Source organism: Mauremys mutica, chromosome 7 (genome assembly GCF_020497125.1).
Source record: "Mauremys mutica isolate MM-2020 ecotype Southern chromosome 7, ASM2049712v1, whole genome shotgun sequence".
Classification (NCBI taxonomy): domain Eukaryota; kingdom Metazoa; phylum Chordata; order Testudines; family Geoemydidae; genus Mauremys; species Mauremys mutica.
Genome location: NC_059078.1, coordinates 27,345,850 through 27,360,678, shown reverse-complemented (window position 1 = coordinate 27,360,678; position 14,829 = coordinate 27,345,850). Strand labels below are relative to the sequence as shown.

At 38.9% G+C, this 14,829-nt stretch overlaps 1 pseudogene; it reads right to left on the bottom strand.

Moving 5' to 3' along the window:
• The window catches only part of LOC123374017, a 45,261-nt pseudogene extending 30,801 nt beyond the window's left edge, over positions 1 to 14,460 (bottom strand).
• Positions 14,461 to 14,829: the final 369 nt, after the last annotated feature.

Here is a 14,829-nt window from a genome sequence, read left to right as displayed (position 1 = left end):
TCAAAATTATTTTCACTGATGGTTTAGGGCAGGAATTTTCGACCTTTTTCTTTTGAGGCCCACCAACATGCTATAAAAACTCCACTGCCCACTTGTGTCACAACTGCATAACCAGTAGATTAAAAGCCAGGGCTGGCACTAAGGGGTAGCAAGTGGAGCAATTGCTTGGGGGCCCCACGAAGCTAGGTTGCTTGGGCTTCAGCTTCAGATGGTGGCGGGATTTGGAGGCTCGAGTTACAGCTTCAGCCCTGGGCAGTGGGGTCGGGCTTCGGCTTTAGCCACAGGCCGCAGGGCTCAGGCTTCAGCTTTCTGCCCTGGGCCTCAGTGAGTCTTAATGCCAGCTCTCCTCTCTGGTTTATCTGTGGTCCAGAGCCTCATGGGGGGCCCCTGAAATCTGCTCACGGTCCCCCATGGGGCTCCGGACCACAGATTTAGGGGGTGTGTGTGTATATTTATATATATTAGACTGCTAACATTGCTTTTTATTGATAATTCAATACCTTTTTTCCCCTCTTTATGAGAAGAAAATGTTTGCTTTTCAAATTTACTTTGCCTCCAATCCTACTAGTAACTAATTATTTCACAATTTGTTAAATGTACATTGTACGCTATACTTTAATTATTTTGCAATATTACGTGTTAATAGTGTACAATGTTAGTACAGAAGTAATGCTATATGGATGTGTAAGAATTATTTTATGTATCTGAAAAACAAACACACATTGATTTGGACTGGAATATTTATTAGTGTCTACTTGGATGTTAATCTTAGTGATACCACAATTTATAATATGAAGAGCAGGATGTGTGCTGTCATCTAGTTGTAAGATGGGTTCAAAATCTGGGATCAAATGTGTCCATAAGAAGTAGGTTATACCAATGGACAGCAAACAAACCAGCTTTTTCAAACTATACCTTCGGAGAATGTGGCAGGGAAAGTGGGGGGATATGACAGAGAGTATCTCCTGGGAAAAGTATAAAAATACACGTTGTTCTCTAAATATACCACTTTATCCTTTTTACTGTACAACCTATCTCTACTGACACAAAATAACAAAAAATAGATAGACAACTTATTGTAATAGAATTTCAAACAGTATCAAAAGATCTACAGGTTTATTGTCAAAACTTTATAAAGCCTTAAGGAGATCCAATTTTACAAAAGAAAGAAGGCTATGTGGAAAAAAAAGATGTTGGGCGTGTTATAGGGTTGGAACAACAGATGAAATAGCAGAAAAGAATGGATTGCCAGTTCTGCTACTGTGTGTCAAAATAATAGAAAATTGAATAATTAGACTGGAGATAGAGCTTGTCACTACTTAGCTGTTCGGACTCTACCCCAGGGTAAACACCTGTTTACTGGACTACCATATAAGAAGTGAGTTGGTGGTTTCAGCCCTTCTCTTAGGAGGCAGGTGTCCAAACTGTCTCCATTGCCAAGTCCCCTTCAGAATGGGCACAGTGACTGGGTCACCTTAGCAGAGACACTAAGGACTAATTCGGCATGGAGATTGAATTACCCTCTGATAGACACATCTAGCTGAGGACTAAGGCATGCTGGCACAGTAATGTGGAAGCTTGCACTGCGGCATATCTGTGTATTGTACCGGTTTTGTGACGGAAAAGAATTTTATCCTTGCCATGAACTACAACTGTGTTGCTTTGATTTGCATATTTTATTTTGAGTTTTCCTTTTAAAAAAATCAGTTGTAAGTAGTTGTAAATCTCATAGACAAAGTAGTATGGTCTGTGTACAGGTCTGTCTCATCTTATGCTGGGGTTACGTTCCGCAGCCAGCGCCTAAAGCGAAAATCGCGTATAGTCAAAATTACATTGAGTGTAATGGTGGTCGGAATCGCCCGCACTACAGAAACAGTATTTAAATTGTTGTTTTTCTCTTTTTTTGGTTTTTTTCTTGTTTTTGCCGACCGCGTAAAGCTGAAATCGCGCATGTTAAATGCGCCTAAGATGCGACACACCTGTATATGCAAAGGTACTAGCCCAAATGGAAGTGCATGGAAATGGGTAAAAAGTCAGTCCACCTGACCTACATTTGCTAACCCTACAGAGAAATCAACATTTATTTATTAAAAATGATATAGGAGATGATGATTTCAACAATAGTGGCTAGACCAGATGGAAGGATAGAGAGGCCCAGTGCTAAATGCACTGAGGGAGGAAGGTACGGTTTTGCTAATGAAACATTTATTTCCAGGCTCACAAAGCAATATGATGCAGTAATTTGCTTTGTCATTTTAAGACATCAATCAAGAACTTTTGTTTCTGGATCATCATCACAGCTTTATGTCCTAGCTGTGTGGTCGTTACAATTTTGATCTGAGTGATGCACTTTTTTGCGGGGGTGAAAAGCTTTTATTGCATGTATGGCAGCACACCCCTGTGCAGAATACCTTTGCATTACTTTGTATTTGCCACCATGTTTATTGCAAACCAGGTTTCTATTTACTCTTGCATTTATGCCTTCATGTGTATTTTTAAGTAGAGGCATTTCAGTTCTCTTGTTGCTTGTTAACAGTGAGAGATGGGTTTATCCTGCAAATATCAACTGCCTATCCTTTGCAAAAGATCTGTTTCTGACCCTGTTACATTGCAAATAATTTGGTCTCTAATTAGTCCATCTGTTGAAATTCACGTGACTTAGCTTTAATACATAATGATCAATGGCCTTACCTGGCAACTAATTTAAGTTATTTTCTTGGGAAAAAAAATTCTCAAGTGAAAATATAGTGTGGATTGCAGCATCATTGCATTTTTTAAAATGAGTCTAGCAGTTTGTAGTTCTCTTCACGCTCTTACTAGAATGTGTTCTTGAGTGCCTTTGGGCCTGCCACATGTAGCCTTGTGGAGGGCTTCACCATCTGACTTTTTTCTTCCTCCAATAAAACTGAAAGGACCTTAATTTCATAGCTAAATATAGCTGATGATATTCACTTCTGAAGGGTTGGCAATTCCATTGATGGCAGTTGAGTTGTACTCTACTGAACCAGCAGTGAATTTTTCCCAATATGTTTGACTTTATTACTTGAAAATTTTGACATTAGTTTAGTTTAAAACCAGCAAGGATCAGATTTCTATACCTAGCCTGAATAGTTAAAATATCCCTCCATTTAAACAGACTAAGGGGCCCAATTTCAAGCTTTTCTCCACAACCCAGAGGGCTAGAAATGGAGGCTATGACCACTGTAAACTCTCGCGTGTAGCCGCTCTAAGCTGAGGGTAGAGAGCTCTCCCGTTGGCATAACTACTCCCGAGCCCGTGAGTGGCGGTAGCTGTGTTGGCGGGAGAAGCTCCCCCGCTGACATACTGCTGTCCACACAGGCGCTTAAGTGGGCGTAAGTTATCTCACTCTGGGGTGGCTAATTCACACCCCTGTGTGACATAACGTACATCGACTTAAGCTATAGGCTAGCCATAGCCTTACTCTTTTTTCTTTTAAAAATGAAAGCTGAGATCTCATGTAACTCATGTCTCCAGGAAGGTGGGGCTTAAACCCTCTTCTCCACCCCCACCCCCAAAACCTAAGTATATCACAAGGTTCATCATAAAATCATGCGAAACGGCAACACTGAAGAGTCTCAAGACACTTGTAGTTATGGGGATAGGAGGAGTCCTGGGAAATCTGAAACCCTACTTGGAGTCCCTCTCAGACTGAGTATGTCTACATTGCAGTCAGACACACACAGCTGGCCCGTGCCAGCTGACTCAGGCTAAGGAGCTATTTAATTGTGGTGTAGATATTCGGGCTCGAGCTGCAGCCTGAGCCTAAGGGACCCTCCCACCTTGCAGGGTCCCAGAGCACAGTCTCCAGCCTGAGCCTGAACATCTACACTGCAATTAAACAGCCCTTAGCCCGAGCCCCATGAGCCTGAGTCAGCTGCCACGGACCAACTGCGGGTGTCAAACTGCTGTGTAGACACACCCTACATTAATTATCTATTTGTACATACTTGCGAGCATTAGAAAAATAGCATTAATGATTTGACTGAGAAGCTTGGCTAGATAGAAACTTTAACAGTGTTCATAGCATATTTACATAGTTTTTTATTTTGCTGCAAGTTTACATGGAAAAGATTTTGCTTCTGTGTGTTTAAAACTAATATATTTACATTTTGTGGTACAGGTAGCTGTGAAACTGTGATGCCTTTAATAAGGTAAAGTTTGCTCCCCCAGTGCAGTCAGCCTGCCCTGTAAAGTGACCAGGGCCTATCCTCACTGTTTCCTTTAGATTGCTAGATGCCACTGGGAGTGCAGCAAGGAAGCAGCCTCTGGCAGGCCCTTGAACAAGAGAGGAGGAGAGGGTCCTTGCTCATTCTCCCACCCCTCATCCCACATGTGTGCGTAAGGGACATGCTCTCTGGCCTTGTAAATGGTGCTGTTTGTGTCTGGAAACACCATTATTTGTGGCTAGAGGTGTCAAAAAATATGCTTAACTCAAAATACTTTTCAGAGTAGCAGTCGTAGTCTGTATCCGCAAAAAGAACAGGAGTACTTGTGGCACCTTATTGACTTACAGATTTATTTGAGCATAAGCTTTTGTGGACTACAGCCCACTTCATCGGATGCATAGACTGGAACATACAGCAAGAAGGTATTTATACATACAGAGAACATGAAAAGGTGGAAGTAGCCATACCAACTGTAAGAGGCCAATCAATTGAGATGAGCTATCATCGGCACGAGGAAAAAAACTTTTGAAGTGATAATCAAGATGACACACTTGATTATCACTTCAAAAGTTTTTTTTCTCGTGCCGATGATAGCTCATCTCAATTGATTGGCCTCTTACAGTTGGTATGGCTACTTCCACCTTTTCATGTTCTCTGTATGTATAAATACCTTCTTGCTGTATGTTCCAGTCTATGCATCCGATGAAGTGGGCTGTAGTCCACAAAAGCTTATGCTCAAATAAATCTGTAAGTCAATAAGGTGCCACAAGTACTCCTGTTGTTTTTTTTTCAAAATACTTTGTTTCTGTCTGTGGAAAATATAGTGTATTCTGCCACTTTACTTCTGTTTCATCACACTGCCAAACATGATCAGTGTTACAGATGTAACTCTGGCTATATCCAGGTCACTATGTACATGTTTGAGTCTGCCATGTGCCCTGTTCTGATGGTCGAATCCAGCAAAAATATCATACCAATTTATCTACTGGACATACATAGACCACTGTAGCAATGGTAAACTAGTACTATGCAAGGGGGGGGGGCGGAATACGGAAACAAACAGTCCCCTGTTAAAACACAGCATCTGAACAGCTTGGCCAACATTTGTCCTCTAATCTCAAATGCTAATTATGACTTTTTAAATTGCAAAAGGACTATAGCCCAGCAGCACAATCTAATGTGATTTGAAAAATATGCATTGCAACATTTCACAGGAGGGGTTGCATATCTGCATGGAGTATGAAATGAAAGGCATGTCACGCATTGGCATATCAGTACATTTTCATGACAATCAGTGAATTGTCATGCCACCTAGACCAGGGGTTCTCAAACTTCATTACACTGTGACCCCCTTCGGACAACAAAGTTACTACATGACCACAGGGGGAGGGCCCAAATCCTGCTGTCCCGGGGTGTAGGGAGAGGAGGCCGGAGCCCAAGTCCCGCTGCCCCGGGTGGGGGTGGAGCTCGCGCTTCAGCTTCAGCCCTGGGTCCCAACCCTGGTGACCCCATTAAAATGGGGTTGCAACCACTTTGCGGTCCCGACCCACAGTTTGAGAACTCCTGATTGTAGCATAGCAGAGCCTAGGTGGCATGCCACAACTGAAAGGCCTGCATGTGAAAAGCCCTGTACTTCACTGAGGAACATGCCAGATGCCAGGAAACACTGCAGTCCCTTCTCATATTTTGTATAAGTAGTTTCCATGCTGTTGTGCTCTGTTAAATGAGATATTTTGAAACAGTAAAGCAAAATGATGATTGTCCCTATTATTTTTATGCTTCCTGGCTAAAAACCAAAAAACCTCTACATTTGTGAATCATTATAATCTAACCATTGCTTTCAGGACCATACATTTTCCAAGGAATGTCAGAAATCCACATGATGTCCCGAGTGCCAGATTTTGTATTTGGATCTCTGATTTAGATGGATAATGGGCAAAAGTTCATGAGGTGTGAAACTGCATATAGATAGCTCCTCACTGGTTATGCACATGAGGAATGCAAATGATTCCTTCCAAGGTCAGTTCAAATTATGTTCTCTAAATATGCTCTCAGATGTCACTATATTTAGTGACTAAGCATTTTCTTAATCTTAATTTACTGCAAAACCATGCCCACTTCTGAAGAACCTCCATTAAAATGCAGGGGATGTGAAGTTTCATGCTACTTGAAAGATAGTATAATATTAGATTAATTTGAAAATGACTACTAGCTATCATGACAGTCTTAATCTCTTGCACATTTAGGAGTTATGTAGTAGGTATTTAAGGATATAATTAAGGATATAATTTGGCTCTAAAACTACTTACAATAAAATCATAGATGTCTAAGGTATATACCAGTGTAGATTTTTTTTTCCAGTTCTCATAAATTTACCAGCCCAGGTATTAATTTTTCTCACCTTCCTATTAATATAACAAATATAATGAAAAAAGTATATTTTATTCACCTGTCAAAAAAAATTACTTGCCCTGGATGAATTGGCAAGTTGAATTTTGCAAGGCTGTACTAAAGTAACTGGAATAATTTTATTGTCAGTCTTTAAAACTCTGTATAGTAGACCACTGTAGATATTGCAAACACCACAAAGAGCCAAGTTTAAGCTTCAACTCAAAAATCTTACTGAAAATATTAGATCAAATAGATTTGGATGAAAACCTTGGCACCCAGATCAGAACTGCCTGAAGGAACATAATGTGGAGTTGTGATGAGCTACAGTATCTCAAGATCGAGGGAGTGTATCCATTGGAGTGTTGCTGAATAGGTGAGCCTCTTTATTTTTTAGGCTATATGATCACTAAATATATTACATTTCTTCTATAATTTACTGGCTCAAATCTAGTTCAGTTTGGTAGTTACTAAAAATTATTCTCACATTTTTCAGGTGGTGTGGCCTGCGTGACACAAGTCTCAGTTCAATTCCCAGTGGACAGATGTTCACATCACAACACCAGCTTCCACACATGAATATTAGACCCTTACTGGTGATCTCAATAGACGTGACAAGGATTAAAAAGGGATGAAAGAAACATGACTTCCCTCTTGCTCCTAGCATGCTCTTTCCTGAACAAGGATTAGACACTGTGCCAGGGCAGTGTGGGGAAGCTTTTATGTCTGTAACCTATCTGGGTATATATTTCACTATATTTGAATGCTACCAGAATTTTTAAAACATAGTTGGTTTGTAGGCTATGTTCTTTTCTTTGCCTGGATGTGGGTTTTTTATTTTTAGGAATCTTTCAGCTATCTTTGTGAAGTTTTAGTGTTAAGGCTAATGAGGAGGGATGGGTCTTAAATTGTGATCTGGAGGTTGGAAATCTATTGTCAAAGTAACAGCTTGCAGATGAGTTCCATAGTTGAGCCTACTGCTGAAAATCCCCTGCTCATACATATTTCACCTTTGGCACTGTCAAATCTGGAGTGCCCAAGCAGTGCACTATTGTCAGGTCACAGCCACAGAAAGGCAGGCTCTTGGGTAATTGAAACTCATCCTGTTTAGGGACTTGAAGATGAAGATTAAGAGTAAGACTTTGCATTGGTCCAGCATTGCACCAGTAACCAGTGTAATGCATAGAATTGAAAAATGAGGTATTTTCTATGCCTCATGTTATCTCGATGATGAGCGGCTGCATGTTGTGCCATCTGGAATTTCTTCAAGGCCATCACTTCCAATCCTAGGTAGAGCACATTAGACTAAGCTGAGCATGAAGGTGGTGAACATTGTCTGACCTTGTATTAGTCAGATATGCATCTGCTAGACTGTGTCTGCTTCTGAGTTTGTACAGTCCCCAGCATAAAGGGATGTTGATGCTGAATGCAACCTCTTGACACTACCATATGATAAATATTTTATAATAATAAAGGTGTGCAGCTTCTTGGCTAGCCAAACAGGGCAGAAGATATTTGTGGCTGCCTATGCCATCTGGGTGTCCAGGAGGGGATACAGAAGGACCCCCAACCCCAGACTGCATACCTTGTTGATGATTAGAGGACAAATACCTTCAATTGATAAGCTATGATTTTTCACAGCACTTCAAAATACTCTCCTCCAGAATCTCCACCAAAGACCCTACGTTCTTTGTCCTTGCCTGGTTTTATCAGTTCTGGGACTAAACAGAGGACTAGATTAATAAGTGTTATTGATCTGGCATATTTCATGAGCTCTAAATTCACTCAGATGAAAACCTAAAACTCCAATATACTCATCCTGAATTTTCAGACGCGCCCAAGTCCTATTTTCAAAAGCCACTTATGCACTTAAGTCAATGGGACTTAGACTCTTAAATCAATTCGCTGCTTTAGAAAATTTTACCTTTAACCTTTTTCTCACTCTCCCCTCTATAAATGGGGATGTAATGCTATTTACCTACTTAAAAAGTGTTGTGAAGCTAAATTCATAATTGTTTGTAAAGTGTGTTATAGTCACTTGGTAAATAGACCTAAATAAATACTTAGGTGATAATGGACTGGAAAACTAATGTTTGCACTTCCAGATAGTGGCAAAAAACAAACTCCAAAACCCACTTGCAGAGAGGGTGAATCAGTTATGAAACTCTGGACAAGGGGCTGATAGAAAAGAATGTAAAGCATTGTTGAGAATCCTCCCTGCCTGCAGACAGCAAAATCAGATCCACCCTGGCTCAGCTGTGAAAAATCTCAGGAAGGGGAGGCATGCCCCAGCTGCTGTAGCTAATGAGGTGAGCCCAAGTAGAAAGAGGGACAAACAGGAAGAGAGACTGCAGTAGAGCTTGGGACTTCGAAGAAAAACTTTCTGCCATGTCTCAAAGCAACTTAGTGCCTGCTGGAGTACAGGGAAGGAATATGTTTATTGACTCTGCTTTTTGTTGATTTTAATTTACACCACCACTGTCCAGGTCAACGACTGACTCAGGCCATTTGAACTAGGATTTTGCCCACGGTGGTAACCCTGGCCACTGAGACAACTATATTGTATACTGAACTTGAAAATGAAGCATATGGTTCAGGTTATCTTATTTGTAAAATCACTGTATATTTTGTACAAATCTCATATGATGACAGTCAAAACTCTCTCTTTTACCAGCTACTGAATCTGTTGAAAGTGGTGGTGTATAATGAGCATCATATGCACATATCCATTGTTTGTGGTAGCTTGTTTTTATTTTATGAAACTACTTGGCTGTTTCTTGTAACTACAAGTCCACAATCTGATTAGTTTAAAGAGCTAATAAACACATTCAAAAGACTGACATGCATGGAATACTCCATAAATATTCCAAATACTAAGGAATCGAGATAACTAATTCATTCTACATACGTGTGGTAATTTGAAAGCAATACTAGTCTTGTGGTTAATTGCAGGTTTACATATACTTTAATATAAATCACTCTAGTTGTGTTTGAAATATTAGTAGATTAGGCACTAATATACACATTCACAGTGACTAGTTTAAGCATTTCTAAAGCACTGATCACTGTAGTATTGATGTTTATGCTATTTAGAACCTTGGTCTGCATTCTGCTCTCAGATAATCTTGTTGATTTCCGTGTGGTGCTATATATGTAACTGAGAGCAGAATATGGACTCATAACTGGAAGCTGCACTTTGTTTTTCTGAGAATGTTTTGACTTTTCAGGCATAAACATACAATATTTTTGACCATGTGGTTTAAAATATAAATACATATATCCTGAAACTTGATGCACAGGGTCATGTAACTTTATGGAGGGCTCCACTGAGGCATAAGAAAAAAAATGAAATGATTGGAGTATAGCTATCAATGCAGGGAGAGATTATTCCTGCTTACTGTAGGCATTTTTAATAAACTCTCCTTAATTTAAGGTCTGCAAATGAGACTAGGAAGTACTGGTTTCCAATAAAGGTGAAAACATCTAATACTAGAATTACTCATTAAAACTCTCTACTCAATATGTGCTGTTGGTAAACAACAAACTGGAAAGTATTCATTGCAAATGAAATATCTACTCATTATTCCTCTGAATATAGAAAACATGAATCTATAAAGTATAACTGATTGAAAAAACTGTATCTTCAAATTATTGTATAAAACTAGAAAAAGCATATCAAATGTACTAGATTCATCTTGCATTTTCTTCAGGAAATAATTGCTGGCATTATAGAATAAGGTAAAAGCAGCAAAGAATCCTGTGGCACCTTATAGACTAACAGACATTTTGCAGCATGAGCTTTCGTGGGTGAATACCCACTTCGTCGGATGCAAGAGGTATTCACCCACGAAAGCTCATTGCATCCGACGAAGTGGGTATTCACCCTCGAAAGCTCATGCTGCAAAAAACGTCTGTTAGTCTATAAGGTGCCACAGGATTCTTTGCTGCTTTTACAGATCCAGACTAACACGGCTACCCCTCTGATATAGAATAAGGTGTTCATGCTCTATGTGGTGCAATCATTTATAATGTATTCTCTGTATTAAATTTATAAACTATTAGAATTTTCTTAAAAGGGGTGTATGGTTGTTCAGCCTCCTCTGACTATCTGAATAATACTTCAGTTATATTCCTTGGTATCCATATATAAACTTTTCCTGTTTGCCTTTTCAACCCTCTCAAATTATACAAGAGCAAGCGTCGCATGGCTAATGAAGAACAGCTCAAAAGATTAGGAACAAAGGATTTTTGTAGAACTAACATGAACTTCAGATATGTGAGTGCAGAGACTGCTGCTTAGCCACAAATAGGTTCTGTCAGTTTCAGCTTTTATCTTGGATATTCCTGAAGGAATCTGGATTTACATAATGAGACTGTTTATGAGCCATCTCATAATTTTAGAAATTTTTGGAGCTGAATAATATACCTGTTTTATTTTCAAGCTGCACTACTTACACATATTTTACGTAATGAAATATTTTTGCTACATATGGAAGCTTTATTTGTATTCATTTTCCTATGTGTCAGTTTGTGTTTTCAGTAGAATTTGAAAAGAGGAATAAGACACAATCATGATGAAACTCTGAGCATCATTATATCATGCAAAGTATCAGGCAACTGCAGCTTCCCTTAATATCTTCTAAAGTCCTTTCTAATTGGACACACATGAAGGGATGAGCATTGCACAGCACTGAATTCTAGGTAATTGCAAATAATTCAAGATTAACCCAGACTTGAAAATAAAATAAAACCTCATTTGGATTGCAAGTGGAACTAGCTGGAGTTACAAGTCACCTTTAAAACATGTTTGAATTTCAGAAGTACATATATTTTTCTTTACCAGCTACACAAGTCTTAAATAATGAAAAGTGAGCAAAATCAGCTGGATGACAATGAAGACTTCTGAAATGTAAAATGTGTGTAATAAAACAATATAATTTGTAAGGGCTTTGCTTAAATATGTTTTTCCTTCCGCCCTCTTCCAAAAAAAAAAGTTTAATGCAGCAGATCAGCTCCATCAGAAGAGCTGTGATTTAACACCTCTAAGGCAGTTGTCTATTTCAATTAAATTCTCACAAAGTAAGGGCTAGCTTTTACTCGTGCCCCTCCCTCTCCTGGTGAGCTTGTGTCTGATATCCTTTTTTTTTCTTCTTCCTGCTCTAACAACTTTCCTTTATCTCTCCAAGGAGAGTGGCCTGTGCAGAATTTTGTGCATGCTGGATCACTTAGGTAACTTTCTAGAAAGTGGGAAGGAGGAATATTTTACAAGCCCCACCCCATCCACCACCAGCCTGATATTGGAAACCACTCTGTTAACATGATCTTATTTTGGAGAAGGCCTCTCCTTAAAGCTTGTCATCCATGTTACTAATCCTTGCCCAAGAAATACAACTACTGGTCCTCCTCCTTCTCTTGCCTAGATGGAAGAAACTTAACACTCAGACTTTCTTCCTTTAGATGCCAGTAGAAAATTGACAGAAACCACACAAATAACTTGTCCGTGTTGGTCTAAAAAAATTTTAGAGGCATTTAGAAAAAAAATTAACCTCTTTTCCTTTCTTGACTTGCTTTATGTATTTCACACCAGAGAACATTTTTAATGCAAAGTCACAACCTCTGAAAATAGGGAGATTTATAGTGGAAGCACTGACATGAACCTTAATTATTGCATTGCTGAGATGATGGTATAATTACAGTATTCTCAAACTATTTACTTAAATTGTACAGATTTCTACATTCCTATATGAAGAAGAGAGCCATTTCCTGACATATTGGTGAATTATTTTTGTCAGACTAATGTTTAAAAAAAAACATCCAATCCCTGGTCTACACCTAAAATTTAGGTCAACCTAGCTACTTTACTCAGGACTGTGAAAAATTTCTTCCATCAACCTACCTCGCCTACTGTCTCTTGGGGGTAGATCTACAACCGTGACAGAAAACCCCCTTTTGTCACTGTAGCAAGTGTCTATACTAATGCAGCATAGTTGTAGCTGTGCTGCTGTAGCACTTGCAGGGTAGACACACCCTATGTGAGTCTGTAAAGAGAGGCAACTTTTCATGTGTGTTTTTTCCTTTCATTAATCTGCTTCTTCATATAACAGGAGCTCTTGAGAATGGAGTACTTTTAAAGTATCATGAGTAAATTAAGCTGACAACTCAGGTACTATATAATACACTTAACATAAGTCATTAAGAAATTAAATGTCTAAATTATACAGATCTTTATCAAAAGATTAAATGAATCTCCAAAACTTCTGAGTCGCTCTCATAATCCATTCAAGACCTTAGGCAGCAAAGAGAGTGTGCACCCCCTGGAGGTGGCATGAAGGACTAACTGAGGATGGGAGCATGGAAAAACTTCAGTTGTTCTCCAGTTTCACTGTATTTTAAAAATAACAAAGTTAAGTCTCTAGCTGTTACAGTTGAAGAGGTGACCATGACTAGTGTAACCAGTGCAGTGATGTCTGCTTGAGTCTGTCAAGAGCATGAAACAATAGCTCTGAGAGATGAACTGTCCCATTTATTTCAAAGAGTGCTAAGATGCCAGTGATTTTTAATACAATACTTAATATCCATATGCTTATCTATTTAACTGGTTGTAATATGTCCCTTCCTTTCCTCTCTGCATAGTTCTTAATCAAAGGAGTAACCTATTCTGAATGATGACTTATTTTGTGCAGGCCTTTAACAATACACTGCAAAGTTGAGAAGGGATTCAATTGTCTCATTTTCCTGAGAGGAGGCCTCTGCTCCCAAAAGTTTCAGAAACACTGCTCAAGTGAGATGCATCCCCTCATTTGCTAGTACCACTCAGTGTGTTCCCTATTTTTCTGTTAGTTTGTTTTTGTTTTTAAAGAAGTTCAGATTCTGTTTTCACAAAGGGGGGGGGGAGTACCAGGTTTTTTATCTGGTATGATCAAGTTATCCAATCTTGATGTAATGTTAGTAATAATTTTCTCCGTAATTGAGAAGTTTGGAACGTCCAGTACAGCGAGGCATTGGAGTGGGAATAAAAATTTGCATATTTCAGACCCTAATCCATACTTCAATTCTGTGTTCTTTCATGTTTACTAAAACCCCGGTTAGTGTCATGTGCTTTCTTATTTGGGGTGTTTTTTTTGGTTGTCCTGCTGTGCAGCCTGCATCTCTGCCACATAAATGGTTCATTCCAATAGCTCTTTTTCATGACTGTAGTTTTGTACTAGTTCTTTTTTCCCCCCCAAGTATGCAGTAGCACCATGTACTTTCTCTCTATAGATACTACTAGGTACTACTGAGGTAGTTACGATTTGGATAACCCACTATTTAAAGGATGAGTATTGTACAGCATCAGATCCTCAAAATATAGTTTTCTTACATTGACAACAAAATACATAAATAGCTGGCAAAAACAGCAGAGTATTACTAGTACTACGGCACTAGTTTCAAGTTTGATCAAGTCCTGATGTTTGTAGTAAAATGTTTATACCCATGAATATACATATTGTTTGCTCTGATTTTTATTTTAGGATTGTATTAGTCTAATAGAGTCCTCTGAGGAACCTATGCTATGCTAATATATTTTGATCATGTCAGTATTCTACTATGCTGAGACATTTATATTTGAAATATGGTGTCTTACTTGCAAGTTATTTAGCTGATGAGGGAAACAGAATTGCCTGTCTTCAGAAAGACTCAGCATATAGTTTTTATTGTCTGCTTTGCTTCCATCTGCTGCTGTTGTATACAAGGATAGCAGATTTTTTTTATCTGTGGATTTATAGGTGTTCTCATAACTACCAAAAGTTGCATACTCTAAAGCAGATAAAGAAGTGCTTAGAACGTGTACATGGTTAATACCAAAAGGGAAGTCATTGTCCTGCTGTCTATAGAACACATTCATCGTGGGTCTATGTGAGAATTTTATGTATTTGTAGAATATTTAAAATACATGCAACATTGAGGTTTAAACTTAAGCTAGTTTTTTTTTAAGTACTAAAAATATCTGTTGGGTTTCAGTAAATATCTGGGCCAAGACTTTCAAAGGTGGATGCATAAAGTCAAACTTCCAAATCCCATGTTTAAGTACCTAAATATAAGTGGCCTGACTTTCAGAAGTTCTGAACACCCATAAATCATACTGAAACAATGGGTCCTGCAGGTGTTCAGCACATTTGAAAACCAGGTTACTTATATTTAGGTGCCTGATAGGGATGTAGAAGTTTGACTTTAGGCACCCAGGCTTGGAAAATCTTGGTCCTTGTCCTTAAGT